General features: G+C 34.9%; 1 long non-coding RNA gene across 1 annotated transcript; it reads right to left on the reverse strand.

Moving 5' to 3' along the window:
• Positions 1–2,022: 2,022 nt before the first annotated feature.
• Positions 2,023–6,924, reverse strand: LOC127735719 (uncharacterized). Its single transcript, XR_007998581.1, has 2 exons — positions 6,520–6,924; positions 2,023–4,341 (listed from the first exon to the last, which is right to left on the reverse strand). It is a non-coding gene; the product is annotated as an uncharacterized LOC127735719 (long non-coding RNA).
• Between the last annotated feature and the right edge of the window lie 6,964 nt (positions 6,925–13,888).

Genomic DNA, 13,888 nt, shown 5'->3' on the forward strand with positions numbered 1-13,888 from the left:
TTTTGTACGGCATCCCTAAAATTGTTTGAGTATGGAACTTGGTAAGATCTGGGTTATTCTGATAGGGGTATGAACTGTGGTTCAAACATGATAAATTTTGCAGTCAAAAAGAGCTCCCAATTGAACGCTGTAGATTAAAGTAGGTTAAGAAAGAAAAGAAAAAAGAAATCAATAGAATAGAGAATGGAAGTAAGGAATGTGTCAAAGAGAAAACAACTCGACCAAGACAAAACAAAACAAAAAAACGGCAGAAAACAGCCCAAGGCCACAAATTGGTCTTCCACCCAGCGAGAAAATCCCGCACTCCGTTACTTCAACTTGCTTATAAATATTCGGCTTTTCAACTGTTGCACTTAATTTCTTAATTTTAGATTGACATCAACTACAAGTACTCGACACAAGGTACATGTTGAAATAGAATTGCCTACTCTTCCAAAGTAAGAATAAAGTCAATATCAATTTTATGGAAGCTATTTAGTCCATTCTTCGCGGTCTTATATTTTTGCTTTTGGAGTGTAACACGAAGAAACGTGTCCATCCCCCCAAACGTGTCCTATATCATTAACGTGTCCATTTGACGTCACTGAACTCCCAAACATGTCTAGTTGCTGAAAGACAATAAAACGTGTCCTTTTTATAAAAATCCAATTATGTCTATAGTAAAAACGCCACTTTATAAAAAAGTGATTCGTTATCACATAGGTTTTTTGAGAGAAGGAAATCCACTCACACTATATTAAGTGTATTCTATTTATATAGATATTGATTCAATACAAACTGATGAAAAATAGTTTCCTCCGATAATTAGGTCTTTCCACTTTTCCGTGGAAAGACCTATTGATTTTGTTCTGATTATTTTTTTTTCTTCCGCCACTTTTAATTCTTGCGAGAAGATTTTGTTTCGCAAGATGTCCCTTAGATATTTGGTACATGATATCGAACAGTTTATACGCTTTTGAAACTGACACCGTTTAACCGAACACTTTTCCTTTTAAGAGTTATCTCCCCGATCACTTTTCCTTTTAAGAGTTATCTCCCCGAACACTGTTTTACTTGTTATCTCTACTCCTTCGCAACCGTAAAGAAACCTACAAATTTATTTTTCCGAATTACTCGTTATATCATCAGGATGTCGAAAAAAATTTGATCGAAGCGATCCGGAGACTCCATATAAGAGTTATTTCCCCTTATGTATTTGATGTAATTGAAATGTATTGGCAACTAGTAACCCATAAGTGATAGACACCTAGGGTCATAAGATATGAGGTCCAGGGTCCACCAAAAAGAAAATGAGGTCAAGGTCAAAGGTCAAGATCATGTTCTAAATTTTGATTTTGGCTAATTGATGCTTCTCCTCAGAAAGCGTATAAGATAGCGACAAAAAACTGTTAGCTGCGACATGTCGTAACATATATATTTTAGTTAAAATGGTGTGTCAACATTTAATGGGAGTTTCCTGCACTCTCATGTTTAAAATAAGCTGTATTGGGATATAACTCATTGACTATATACAAAAGGGACTTAAGGTCATTTGATTTGAGGTCCTTGCTTTATGACCTTGACATTTAGGTCAAGGTCAAACGGAATTTGATAAAGCTATAGGGTCTTTTGCATTAGGTTAGTAGACATATGACGATGAAAATGTCAGACGGAAGTGACCTTTTGTAGACCGGAAATAGACATTTCCTGCACTGATTTCATTCAAAAGCACCTAGAACCATATATGTTTGGAATCAGTGTGAAGTAACCTATCAGGTGGTAAAGGAAGTGAAATTTGTAAACCGGAGGTTACAATTTATCTCCCTTATTTCAAGCAAAAGTATATAGAAACCAGATATTTTTGGAATCAGTGAGACTAAATCTATCATATGAGACCGGAAGTGACATTTTCTAAACCGGAAGTAGCAAATTATCTCCCTTATTTCAGACAAAAGTACATAAAAACCATATATTTTTGGATGATAGTATGAAGAAACCTCTGATTTGATACGACTTTGAGTAAACTGCAGGTAGCTTCTAATCAATTATTTAGATATTTAATGTGGAAAGACCTTCAATTGTTCTCTGAACAATTGGTTTTTAATTCTTATTATTTTAAGAAATACACAAATTTTATATTGTAAAGTTAAATATTTATTTAAAAAAAACATCTTTAACACTTATACTGTTTTAAAACACCAAATGTACCAATTTTCCTTCACTTTGTACCAAACAGTTCGATTACGTAGGATTACGTAGGGAATTTAACCCCTTCTTAATAGAAAGAAGTTTTTGTGTAGTCCGACTTACAGCATTGCATTGCTTGCTGTTAAGAACGTTTAACACCACCACCTTCTACTGTTGAATTAGATGGGCATTTCGACGATAAAAGTATCTTCAGTGATGCTCGAGTCCAAACTATTAATATATTAGCACACACGAATAGCATCAATAAACATTGATATCAACTGTACAAAAATAAAATACTAGTATAATAACTCATCTGTATGATGAATGCCTACGGCAATGAACAATATTTTTGCAGTTTTTAATTTCTATATTCGTCATGGATATGGATGAAATATTTTTACAACTGTGACCAACATTAAAAATTTTCACTGTATACATGTCTGAATTTCTTGTCAAAAACTAAATTTTGTATTTTTTTTTTCATAACCTTTAGTGTATGCACCTGCTGAATGTCTCTGCAATCTAATTGATTTCTTTTTTAACTCAGAAACTCTTTTAATCCCCGGGAGTTGTGCCCTAAATACCTCTGTGTTAATGTCATTGAATAGCAGTTTTCATACTTTTTTTGTGTTTGGACCCAAGCTGAAACCTGGCTAAGATAAGATAGAAAAAAAATATTTTATTTAAAATCGGGTTTTCAAAACATATAAAACACAAGCTCTCAAGAGCTTTTTTCCGACAACACTTCATCTTTAAATTTGCCGTAGACGTTACTGTCGTCAAAATGAACATATTAGCGCTAAAAAGATTAGAGACCTTTTTGCGTCTTTTAAAAAGTGAACAAGTTTCGGTGGATAACAACTGTCGGAAACGTTTGTGAGATGAAAAAATCGGACACGTTTGAGCGAAGTAATTAATTTTTGGACAAGTTTTGGGGATGTGAAATTAGACCAATGACTATAAATGCAGTATTTTTGAAACGTCTAAAACAACCAGTTGGTGTATTAATACAAGACTCTTAAATCATTCACGCACTCCACAAAACGCAAAGCAACGGAACAACGTTTCTACTGATATTCGCCATAAAGTCAATTCATGTATCCTGAAATTCTACTCCTGGACTCTTCTCTGAAATGGTTTTCGTTGTACCAATGACTATTATACTGGTGGTACAAAGCAACGAAACAACGTTTCGACAGCAATTCGTCATCAAGTCAATTCATGTAAACTGTAATTCTACTCCTTGACTCTTCTCTGAAACAACTTTGATTGTTATTGTAAGTCCACGACACCGCCATGACAGGTTAGCCTATATACATCGACCTACCAGCATTAATATAGTTATTCTTTCTACTAGTCATATTTTCTAATCGTCATGTGGTTTACATTAGAACGTTGATAGACAAGATTTACTCCCTTAACATTGACCCAGATACTACCGCCTTTTTTTTAAGTTCAGATCGACACTAACAGTCACAGACCTTTGTATGCATGCTGGAATAACTTCAGGGGTGCACCGTTCGTAAGAACTGTCTATACTGTTTAAAATACACATAGATATAGGGTTTGGGTCTTTATTTCGTCTGTTATCAAAATTCAACGATACATCGATTGAATAGGATCCAGGCTGGAGCACCGTTATATTTGTGCCGGTTTTGTCTAATATGAGAAATGATGCGGCGAGGAATGTCCGTGGAATTTTACCGGACGTGTTTTGAATATTTTGATTGTATGAATCGAAGTTGACCTTCAAATTGACAAACAAAGGTTCCTGTGCTGAAACATGGCGTGTGCCATTTACATAATCTATAAAGTAATACAGTCCAACACTTACTGCAACACTAACTATTGCATTTAGTAGAACTACAAATATATAAAGAGACAATCCTTTGCATCGTTTTGCAATACTTTGTTTTTTCGAAGATAGCTCTTTTTCGTCACTACTGTTTTCGTCTGAGCTATTTGACTTGACGTGAATGTTAGTGCTTACATGTGTTTCACTATCAATATCATCTCGCGGGTTGAGGACTTTAAGACTTTTAGCGGAGTGATTCTGACAACTTGTACCATGTGTCATTCCAGCATTCTTGGAAAGATTCGTATTTGCTGTCGTTTCTGACGTTGGTTGTTGTTTTTGCAATAGATTGATGTTTTCGTCGCTGTCATCAGAATCTGGAAAATAAAAATTAATTAGTCATCAATATATATAACGTTAAAGAATAAAAAATACAATATTTATATAGACAAACTATGTTTTAGTTGTTTACGCTATTCGGTATGCGGATCCTTTGTAAGCAAGAAACAGATCCTTGTTGGCAAAAATGGATGAAGATTAACAAAAATCATTGATACTAGTAAATTCCAAACTGGGAGGTGTCTTTTTTATTTAATAGTATAAGTGTTATATCACCGAAAGTAGGCAGTAGTTTCCATGTTATATTTTCCCTGATTTTTTTTACTGAGGAAATATATGGGAAAGGTTTGCCAAAAATCTGGATATTTGAAAATCGACAAATTTAAATAGCAATTCGTTGTTTAAATACATTAAAATTTTAAACTTTCATCTTGGGCACTAAATTAATCGAAATATGGCTACTACGGGGCGCCGAACGGGACTCTTGTGGTTTTGTACTCGAAATTCAATTTTGTACGGACAAAAGTGAGTTTGTTCAACAAAAATGAGTTCAGTTTAACAAAATTTGTAGCATACTACAAATTTAAATTTTGTCATACAAAATTATCTTTCAGTGGACAAAAGTTACTTTTGTCATGACAAAATTCATTTTTGTATCACAGACTTTACTTTTGTTACCTAATTTGAAAATTGGGCGACAAAAGTCAATTTTGTATGCAATTTAGTTTAGTTTGGATTCTGTGACCTAATTTGCATACAAAACTGAGATTTTGTCACAAAATTCAATTTTGTGTTTATTTTTGTGTAGACAAAATTGAGTTTTGTTAAACAGAAGTGAAAATTTAACACAAAAGTCAATTTTGTGCCACAAAAGTCCATTTTGTGTCACAAAAGTCCATTTTGTGTCACAAAAGTCCATTTTGTGTCACAAAATTCAATTTTGTATGCAAATTAGTTTATATTTGCATACCTATTTGACAAAAAAATTGAAGTTCTCATAAAACAAGTCTGTATCACATAGTTTTGTAAGACAAAAATGATTTTGTTATGACAGAATTGAATTTTGTATACACAAAATTGATTTTGATTACAAAAAGTTCAAGTCCCATTCGGCGCCCCGTAGCTACAGCCGTAATATTCCAATTTACGGCAGCACACAGACGGACACCGTGTGTTACCATTTCATCGCAAAAGAATAAAATGTATGCAATATAAGCAATGCAATTGAATATAAATATACTTTTTTAAAATTCAACCTTGAAATAGAAAGAATTGGTTTACAGGGGCGGATTTACGCGGTAGTGAGGAGGGCGTGTACGCCCAATTGACCCCCTCATATGCGTTGAACCTGTTGGGGACCTTGACAGATCAAAAACCTCTCGGGTATTTTTCACGTCCCCCGGGGAAATTCTTGGAACCGGCCCTGGTGATATTGTGTAACTTCTAACTAATATAAGTTTCATTGGCAAATGCGACGCAAAGTTATCTATATATTCTACCACAATACCCTATTGATAATCCACTCTAGATGGATACATCTTATAACCTAACCGCCTGTGGGTATCAATCACCATCAATTATAAGGAATTAAATAATAAATCTGTTTTCTAATGAATTTATGATGAACTCCCCAAAAACTACTGGAAATAGACTAACATGATGGGAAATAACACACGCGACAATTCAATCAACGTGTGATAATCGGTTAAAAGTTTCTGAAACTGCAAGGTAAGGAACGGTTTAAATGCTCAAAAGAAGAGAAAAAGTGAAAAGTTATATAATGTTCTTGTCTGTATCAGAATAGTCATCTGATATGATTTACCGGTGGGAACTATTTCCTGCTGTGACAATTTGATTGATGCGGCATGTAACGAAAAAGCACAATTTAAAAACTTTAGATATACCCACTTTCGGAACGTATGAAGACGGTTTGAGTTTAGATATATATGAACGAATATAATAAGGGATGGGTAATGGTGTGATCATGAACACGTTAATAAATGTGGAATAGGAAATCAGGATGAACGAAAATAATATTTAGACTTGAATGGCGTGATTTCCTTATTTGTGCTAAACACATAGAAAATGACATTTCAGATCGGACGCACATGAAATAATTATACGTTTCATGAGCGTAATTCTCTAAGTAAATCTGAAAAATTCAAAGGAACATAATTATACTTAAAATAGTGATAAAACAAAAATATATAATTTACCAATTATACGTGCGCCACACGAGGCGCCACATCTGTTTTCTATGTTAAATTCATCTTCATCAATTGGCCTGGTACTTCCATGTCTAGTAAAAGCAACAGGGTTGTTTCCATCCATAATCTGAGATAAATTTGTTCGTCCTGTCTGCATTAAATAATCGCTCTCCAATGAACCAATTTACATTAAACGTTGATATATATGTGAAGTTCAAGGCAGTGTATAAAAATAAAATAGAAACTTAAATGGTGTTTTCCTTTCAATGTTACATGTCATAAGAAAATCCCAATCTATTTATAACATTATATGGTGAGTTTGTCAATATTGTTAATCCTAAATTACATCAAGTATGTTTATATACAGTTTTTTTAACGGTCATACATAAACAAGTCAGCAACCACTTCATCTGTTTCTTTGTCTATAACGGAACATGTAACATTATGTGTTCATTAGACGACTATAATATAATTATATATATTTAGATATAAAAATACCTATGTGCGTATAAATAGACAAAACTGTATTTTTATATTAGGAAGCAACAATTTAACTTCAAAGGGGGGTATGGTTTTTTGTCTGAGTCAGAAAATTTTTAACATTTTTTTTCAGTTTTTCGGCGCTATCAATCAACTTATTTTTTTCAAATTTAACACTATAAGGTATGGGGAAAATCTGGATTCAGAATATTTTTTTTCTTCATCTGCTTGACCACAATTATTTTTCTCATCAAATTGGGGATCAGAATATTTTTTTAGGAAAAAAACCATAACTCCCCCCCCCCTAAAAAATTAAAATGTACCATGGAAATATGCTACTTTAACTTAAAGATATACATATAAAACTTTAAATTGTCTTTGAAAAGAATAAAAATCACTACAACAAGTATTGCATTTATTTAAACATTTTTCTTTAAATTTTTTGGATGATGTTTGAATGGCGTCCGGTGTCGATTATTCCGTCAAAATTCAGGACGATAACAAATTTTATAATTCATTAATCGGACAGATTCTAGGAATTTGGTCGACTGAGATGAAGGGCAGAAAAACTGGACTACGCCAATGTAAAAAGTGCATCGGTGTGCCAATTGGGTAAGTCTAGCATTGAGGGGATGGACAGGGGTAGCAATTCGCACTTCCCTCCCACCTTATTTCCACTTCCCTCCCCCTAATTCCCACTTCCCTCCCCCTATACTCCCACTTCCCTCCCCTATATTCCAACTTCCCTCCCTAATTTTGTAAAATGTACATAGTCTTCATGTCAGAAAAAGGTAAATAAAGTGTAAAACCAATTAAAACCAAGGCCAACAGAGACAAATACCACAAACAACATAAAAATAACCAAAAAAGAAAGTGCACATAAAGCCAAAAATAAGCGAGCAAATGCAGAGAATCTTCAGGGAACACTGACCAAAAGTACCTATAGATGGGTTGGGAATGACCAAACAGACCAGGATTAACCTACCACCTCCACTTGCTTGTTCCAATTCCGCAATATGACAGTTGTCATTTACTTGTTTCTTAGGTGTGATGTTTTTTATGCGCCTGTCCAAAGTCAAGAACCGTTGGTCATTTATTATGTGTCATTAAAAGTTTTAGTTTACTATATGACGAATTACCATCGTTCTGTAACCATGTAATATATATATTCAGTTCAAAATAAAAACAATGTACAAACCTTCAGTGTATACATGTATATGCATTGGATTATTAAAAAACACAAATTTATACATGTTCATGCAAAAATAATTTATGAACTATTGGGTTTAAACAACACAAACAACAATTTCCAAAAGACCAAAAAGTGAAAATTCATTTAACAATTTTTGTAGTCGTACATAATTATCAGTGTAATATTCGACAGGGTACCAATTTTGCTGCACTAGATATGTGCATATTTTGATTACTAAAATATCTTCAGTAGTGGTTGAGGTCGAAACGTTGGAAAACCAAATAAACATACTCAAAACAATGTAGAGCACGAGGAACCGAAAAATGCCTTAATTGGATAAGCCAAAATCAGTAAATGTTGAAAACTGGTCATATAGTTAACTAAAACTGCTAACCACACAGGATATATTAATGACCAACAGTTCCTGACTTTGTGTTTATTCTATATATCTCAACTTGTTCGATTCGCTCGTGTATGTAACAAAGTATTTGAATTTAACGAAAGAAATCTCTGCATTACTGAAAAACTATTACACCGGGGTTTTCGATATCACAAACTTGTCAAAACATTTACTAAATTGTATCTTCGGTACAAGGGCATCTGTCGTAAATATAAATCAACGTGCAGACATCTTATACGTTCAGGTATTTCACATCCCATCTTTTATGGTAATATTCTATACAAAGCACAAAAATGTCGTCATTCACCTCAAAAGCTAACCAAAACCTTTAAACAGACTTATAAAGAAGGAATATAGTTACGATACTATTGTCAGGTCATTTAAGATGTCATTATTTGGAATTAATATTGATTCACTCATAGGGTCTTTGCATCGGAAATAAACACATTTATTCTAAAACCAGTTGCTGGCATGATATACGGGTTGTGTTCTTATATCGTATATTTTATGATAGTATGATACAAAATCCCTAACGGGAGGGATTGTGCTTGATTTTCATATGATGAAGACATAATCTTTCAATCAGTTTAATTGAGGTCTGGAGCTGGCATGTCAGTAACTTGCGAGTAGTGCTTTGTTAATTTATGTTGATTATTGTCATTTTGCTTAGTTTCTTCAGTTACCCATTCTATCATCGGACTCGGACTTCTTTTAAACTGAATTTTACTGTGCGTATTGCTGTGTGTTTGCTTATTCCACATTGGCTAGAGGTATAGTGGGAGGGTTGAGATCTCACAGGACATGTTTAACCCCGCCGCATTTTTGCGCCTGTCCCAAGTCAGGAACCTCTGGCCTTTGTTAGTCTTGTATGTTTTTTTTTTATTTTGGTTCATTTATATGTTTCGGAGTTTAGTGTGACGTCCATTTTCGCTGAACAAGTATACATTATTGTTTAGGGGCCAGCTGAAGCCCGCCTCTGGGTGCGGGATTTTCTCGCTGTGTTGAAGACCCATTGGTGGCCTTTGGCTGTTTTCTGCTCCTTGGTCGGGTTGTTGTCTCTTTGACGCATTCCCCGTTTCCATTCTCAATTTTATTTGGTTTCCACTTTGGACAGGCACACAAAAATCTGTGGTTGGGTTAAACATGTGATGATTTTCTATAAATTGTTTGAAATTTAACAGTGATATCATACTTTAACTTTGTTTAAACCTGTTTATTTACTTTTGACTTTAATTATTTATCCCTTGTAATTTTTTATTAACTGTGTATTTGCATTCAGGTGTCACAGGTCAAATTTATTCGTTCATTGTGTGTTAATTTACGTTTTTTGATTGAGTTAAGCCTTCTAATTGATATTTTATAGTGTGTTTTTCTATGTTGTGATGTTATACTATTGTTTCAGAAAAGGGAGAAGGTTTGGTACCATTAAAACGTTTAATCCCGCTGCAAATGTTTGCACCTGTCCTAAGTCAGGAATCTGATTACAGTAGTTGTCGTCTGTTTATGTAGTTCATACGTGTTTCTCGTTTCTCGTTTTTATATAGATTAGACCGTTTGTTTTTCGTTTGAATGGTTTTACACTAGTAATTTTTTGGGGCCCTTTTTAGCTTGCTGTTCGGTGTGAGCCAATGCTCCGTGTTGAAGGCCGTACCTTGACCTATAATGGTTTACTTTTATAAATTGTAACTTGGATGGAGAGTTGTCTCATTGGCACTCATACCACATCTTCCTATATCTATGATATTGATAAAAGTGATCAAAAGTGGACGTTGGGGCTAGTAGCTAAGGTCAGCTGAAGTATTTCTTGCAGACTGTTAAGTGTTTAGGTGATATGGTTTGTTTTGTAAATAATACCATGCAAATCAGCTTCCTCTTCGACGAGCTGTTGGTAAGCCACCATCCTTCTTCACTGTAATAATCATACGTTGAATCTTTTTTTCAAACACACAAACTTCAAGCTCGTAAAAAGATATGCCGTGCTTAGAACAACGATCTGATCATTAATGCCCATGCTTGAGGTTTGTTTTGAATTTCTGAAAAAGTGTTCCCTGTTGCAATGAGATAGATGTAATAATTATCACCTGCAGTCCTCTCATTTTTTCGGTAAATGTGTACCCCTGCGACAATCGGAGCCATGACGTAAGTATCTGTATAAGAGAGGCGAAAGATACTAAAGGGACATTCAAACTCACAAGTCAAAAATAAACTGACAACGCAATGGCTAAAAAATAAAAAGACAAGCAGACAAACAATAGTACACAAAACACAACATAGAAAACTAAAGACTGAGCAACACGAACCTGACCAAAAACTGGGGTTGATTTCAGGTGCTCCGGAAGGGTAAGCAGATCCTGTTCCACATGTGGCATCCATCTTGTTGCTCATGTAAGTAAAAACCCGGTGATAAGCCTAATTCGGTAGGTCACATTCGGGGAAAGGGGACGGGATTGTAGTTACGACAATTGGAACATATCCGTTGTCATCTGTGAAACGGATATTTCATAACGGTCAACCAACTCGTGATGGCGACAGTAAAATTTACGAAGGGACGATTTCAACTTCACAACTTGGAACTCTTGGTTTAATAGCTTCTTTGTGAGCAGCAACTCTCTATCAAGAAAATCATGATAGGAAATACAAGCCCTGGAATATCGTATCAACTGGGAGATATATACTCCGAATGCAGGTGCTGCTGGAATGTTGCTACATAGAAATCAAAAGTTCACAATTGGGAAGCTGAAATCATCTCTTTTGTCGTAAAGTTTTGTTTTCAACCGACCCTCATTGTCAATTTCTAGATATAAGTCAAGATATGAGGCCGACTTAACTATATCTGTTGTATCCTTTATCTCAAGTTCGATGGGATAGATGCGTTCAACATAGTCACCAAATTTTGAATTATAGTGAGAGAACATCACCTATATAGCGGAAAGTGAAGTTAAAGGATACTGCTAACTTTTTTCTTTCTTCCTAAGAAGTTTCTGTATGAAGTCAGTCTCATATGACTAAAGGAACCAGTCGCCAAGAAGAGGGGCACAGTTGGTTCCCATGGGAATGCCGATTGTTTGTTGAAAAACACGTCCTGCTATCTAAATAGAAAACGGAAACGGAAACAGATTCCGTCGAAATCCGGCACCGGACAATTTTAGATCATTTTAGCCAATTTAGACTTATTTAAGATTTGAAATTGTTGTTGTTGACTACCTTAGAAGGTCTTAGAAGCATTTAGGTCCATTTAGGCCATTTATATCTGTTTAGTTTCATTCTCATTTTGAAAAATTCCACTCCCTTTACTCCCGGTCCCGCACCCCTAATTACCGCTTCCCGACCCCCTTACTCCCGCTTCCCGCCTCTCTTACTCACAGGTTCCCGCCCCCTGTCCACCGCCTCAGCATTGGGAACCTACTCCTTCAGTGGATAAGCTCAGTCAGCATTAATCATGTTAATAGTTCCAAAAAAGAAGTAAGGCTAGCACAATTAAAAGAAAATGGGAATCATAAACAAACGGACTCTGTGAGGACAAATATTCCAGCAATATTCAGGTGATAACAAATTTATTAATACATCAATCAGACAGATTCTACAAGTTTGGTTGACTGGAAAGAAGGGCAGAAAAACTGAACTACGCCAATGTAGAAAATACATGGGTGTGTTGGGTAGGTGCAAAATATGCTATTGTCATCTAGCATCGGGAACCCACTCCTTCAGTGGATAAGCCCATTCAACCTTCATAGCTCTAACACAAAATCTATTGAGGATAGAACAATTTAACGATAATGAGAATCATTAAACGAAAAGCATTCTTTTAAAAGCAAATATTTTTAGATCAAAATGTTTGAACAGAATTCAGAAACCATTTCTAGTCTTGTTTTGCCCAAATGAATTCTGTTTCCAAAAATAGTGCAAAATTAAAATTAATTTGTTATCAATCTCGGATTATTTTTGTTCTTCAAGTTAAATAAGTAATTATGTTGATTTGCTTATAAGAATTTTGTAGTAATATCACACTGTAAATTAGTTTTCTAAGGCATACAGTTTTTTTTTTTTTTTTTTTTTTTTCTATTTTTATCTTATGTCATTGGAAAACATTGAGGGTTGAGATCTCAAAAAACATGTTTAACCCCGCCGCATTTTGCGCCTGTCCAAGTCAGGAGCCTCTGGCCTTTGTTAGTCTTGTATCATTTTTAATTTTAGTTTCTTGTGTATAATTTGGAGTTGAGTATGACGTCCATTATCACTGAACTAGTATACATATTTGTTTAGGGGCCAGCTGAAGGACGCCTCCGGGTGCGGGAGTTTCTCGCTGCATTGAAGACCCATTGGTGGCCTTCGGCTGTTGTCTGCTCTATGGTCGGTTTGTTGTCTCTTTGACACATTCCCCATTTCCACTCTCAATTTTATTAGGTAGTCGCACGAGCTATCACATCAATAGATATGCAAACGATAGCAAATACGGATAAGGTTATGTATCTCAGGGGGTAGACAAAAATATTTATATATATATAGGGTTTCGAATAATTAAAAATTAAAAAAAATAATTTACAGAAAATTAACGAATTAATAATATTTCATGTCACCGCACAAGTGTTGGCTATACTTGACTGCTAATAACCACCGGACGAAACGTCCACCAGCAGTGGCATTAACCCAGTGGTTGTAACACCTCATCAAAGATACCGGGCTTATAATTTGAAACCCAGACCCTCGTTTCGACTTCAGAAGACTAACATGTGGCCCTCGTATCCAAACAACAAGAAGGTCAAATCACATACGAATCTGAAGAGCATAAACAAAAACATTTCTGAAAAATTGTACTATAGACGCTAATGGCAATATTTGTTTATATATATGCCTGGAGATAGAAAAACCTTAGTGTTTCGAATAATTCAAGATACTTCATAATTCATACTAAACATACAACTTTTGAACACACCATTTCCTCAGAAGAATCAGTATTTCGCGGAACGGAATAATTCAAATTGTCAGATTGATAGTTTGAAATGACGTGTTTCCTGTATAATAAATTCTATCGCAAGACACACTGATTTGGAAGTGTATGCACATGAATCTATTTAGTGGGCAGTTTAACTTAATGTTCATCTGTAATACAAAGTATTAACACCAGCTCAGTCTACGTTCTTGTACTTTTAAAATTGTTTTGGGATTTCTAGATCATCCTCACTTGGTACTCATCCTTACTTGGTACTCCAGGTTTTGTTCATTCCGTTTCGTTAAATTCCGTTTCGTAAAATTCCAATATAATTGAAAGTACAAAAGATTTCCCCTATGTTTCTAATTAATATGGC

This window comes from Mytilus californianus, unplaced genomic scaffold (genome assembly GCF_021869535.1).
Source record: "Mytilus californianus isolate M0D057914Y unplaced genomic scaffold, xbMytCali1.0.p SCAF_3, whole genome shotgun sequence".
Lineage (NCBI taxonomy): Eukaryota > Metazoa > Mollusca > Bivalvia > Mytilida > Mytilidae > Mytilus > Mytilus californianus.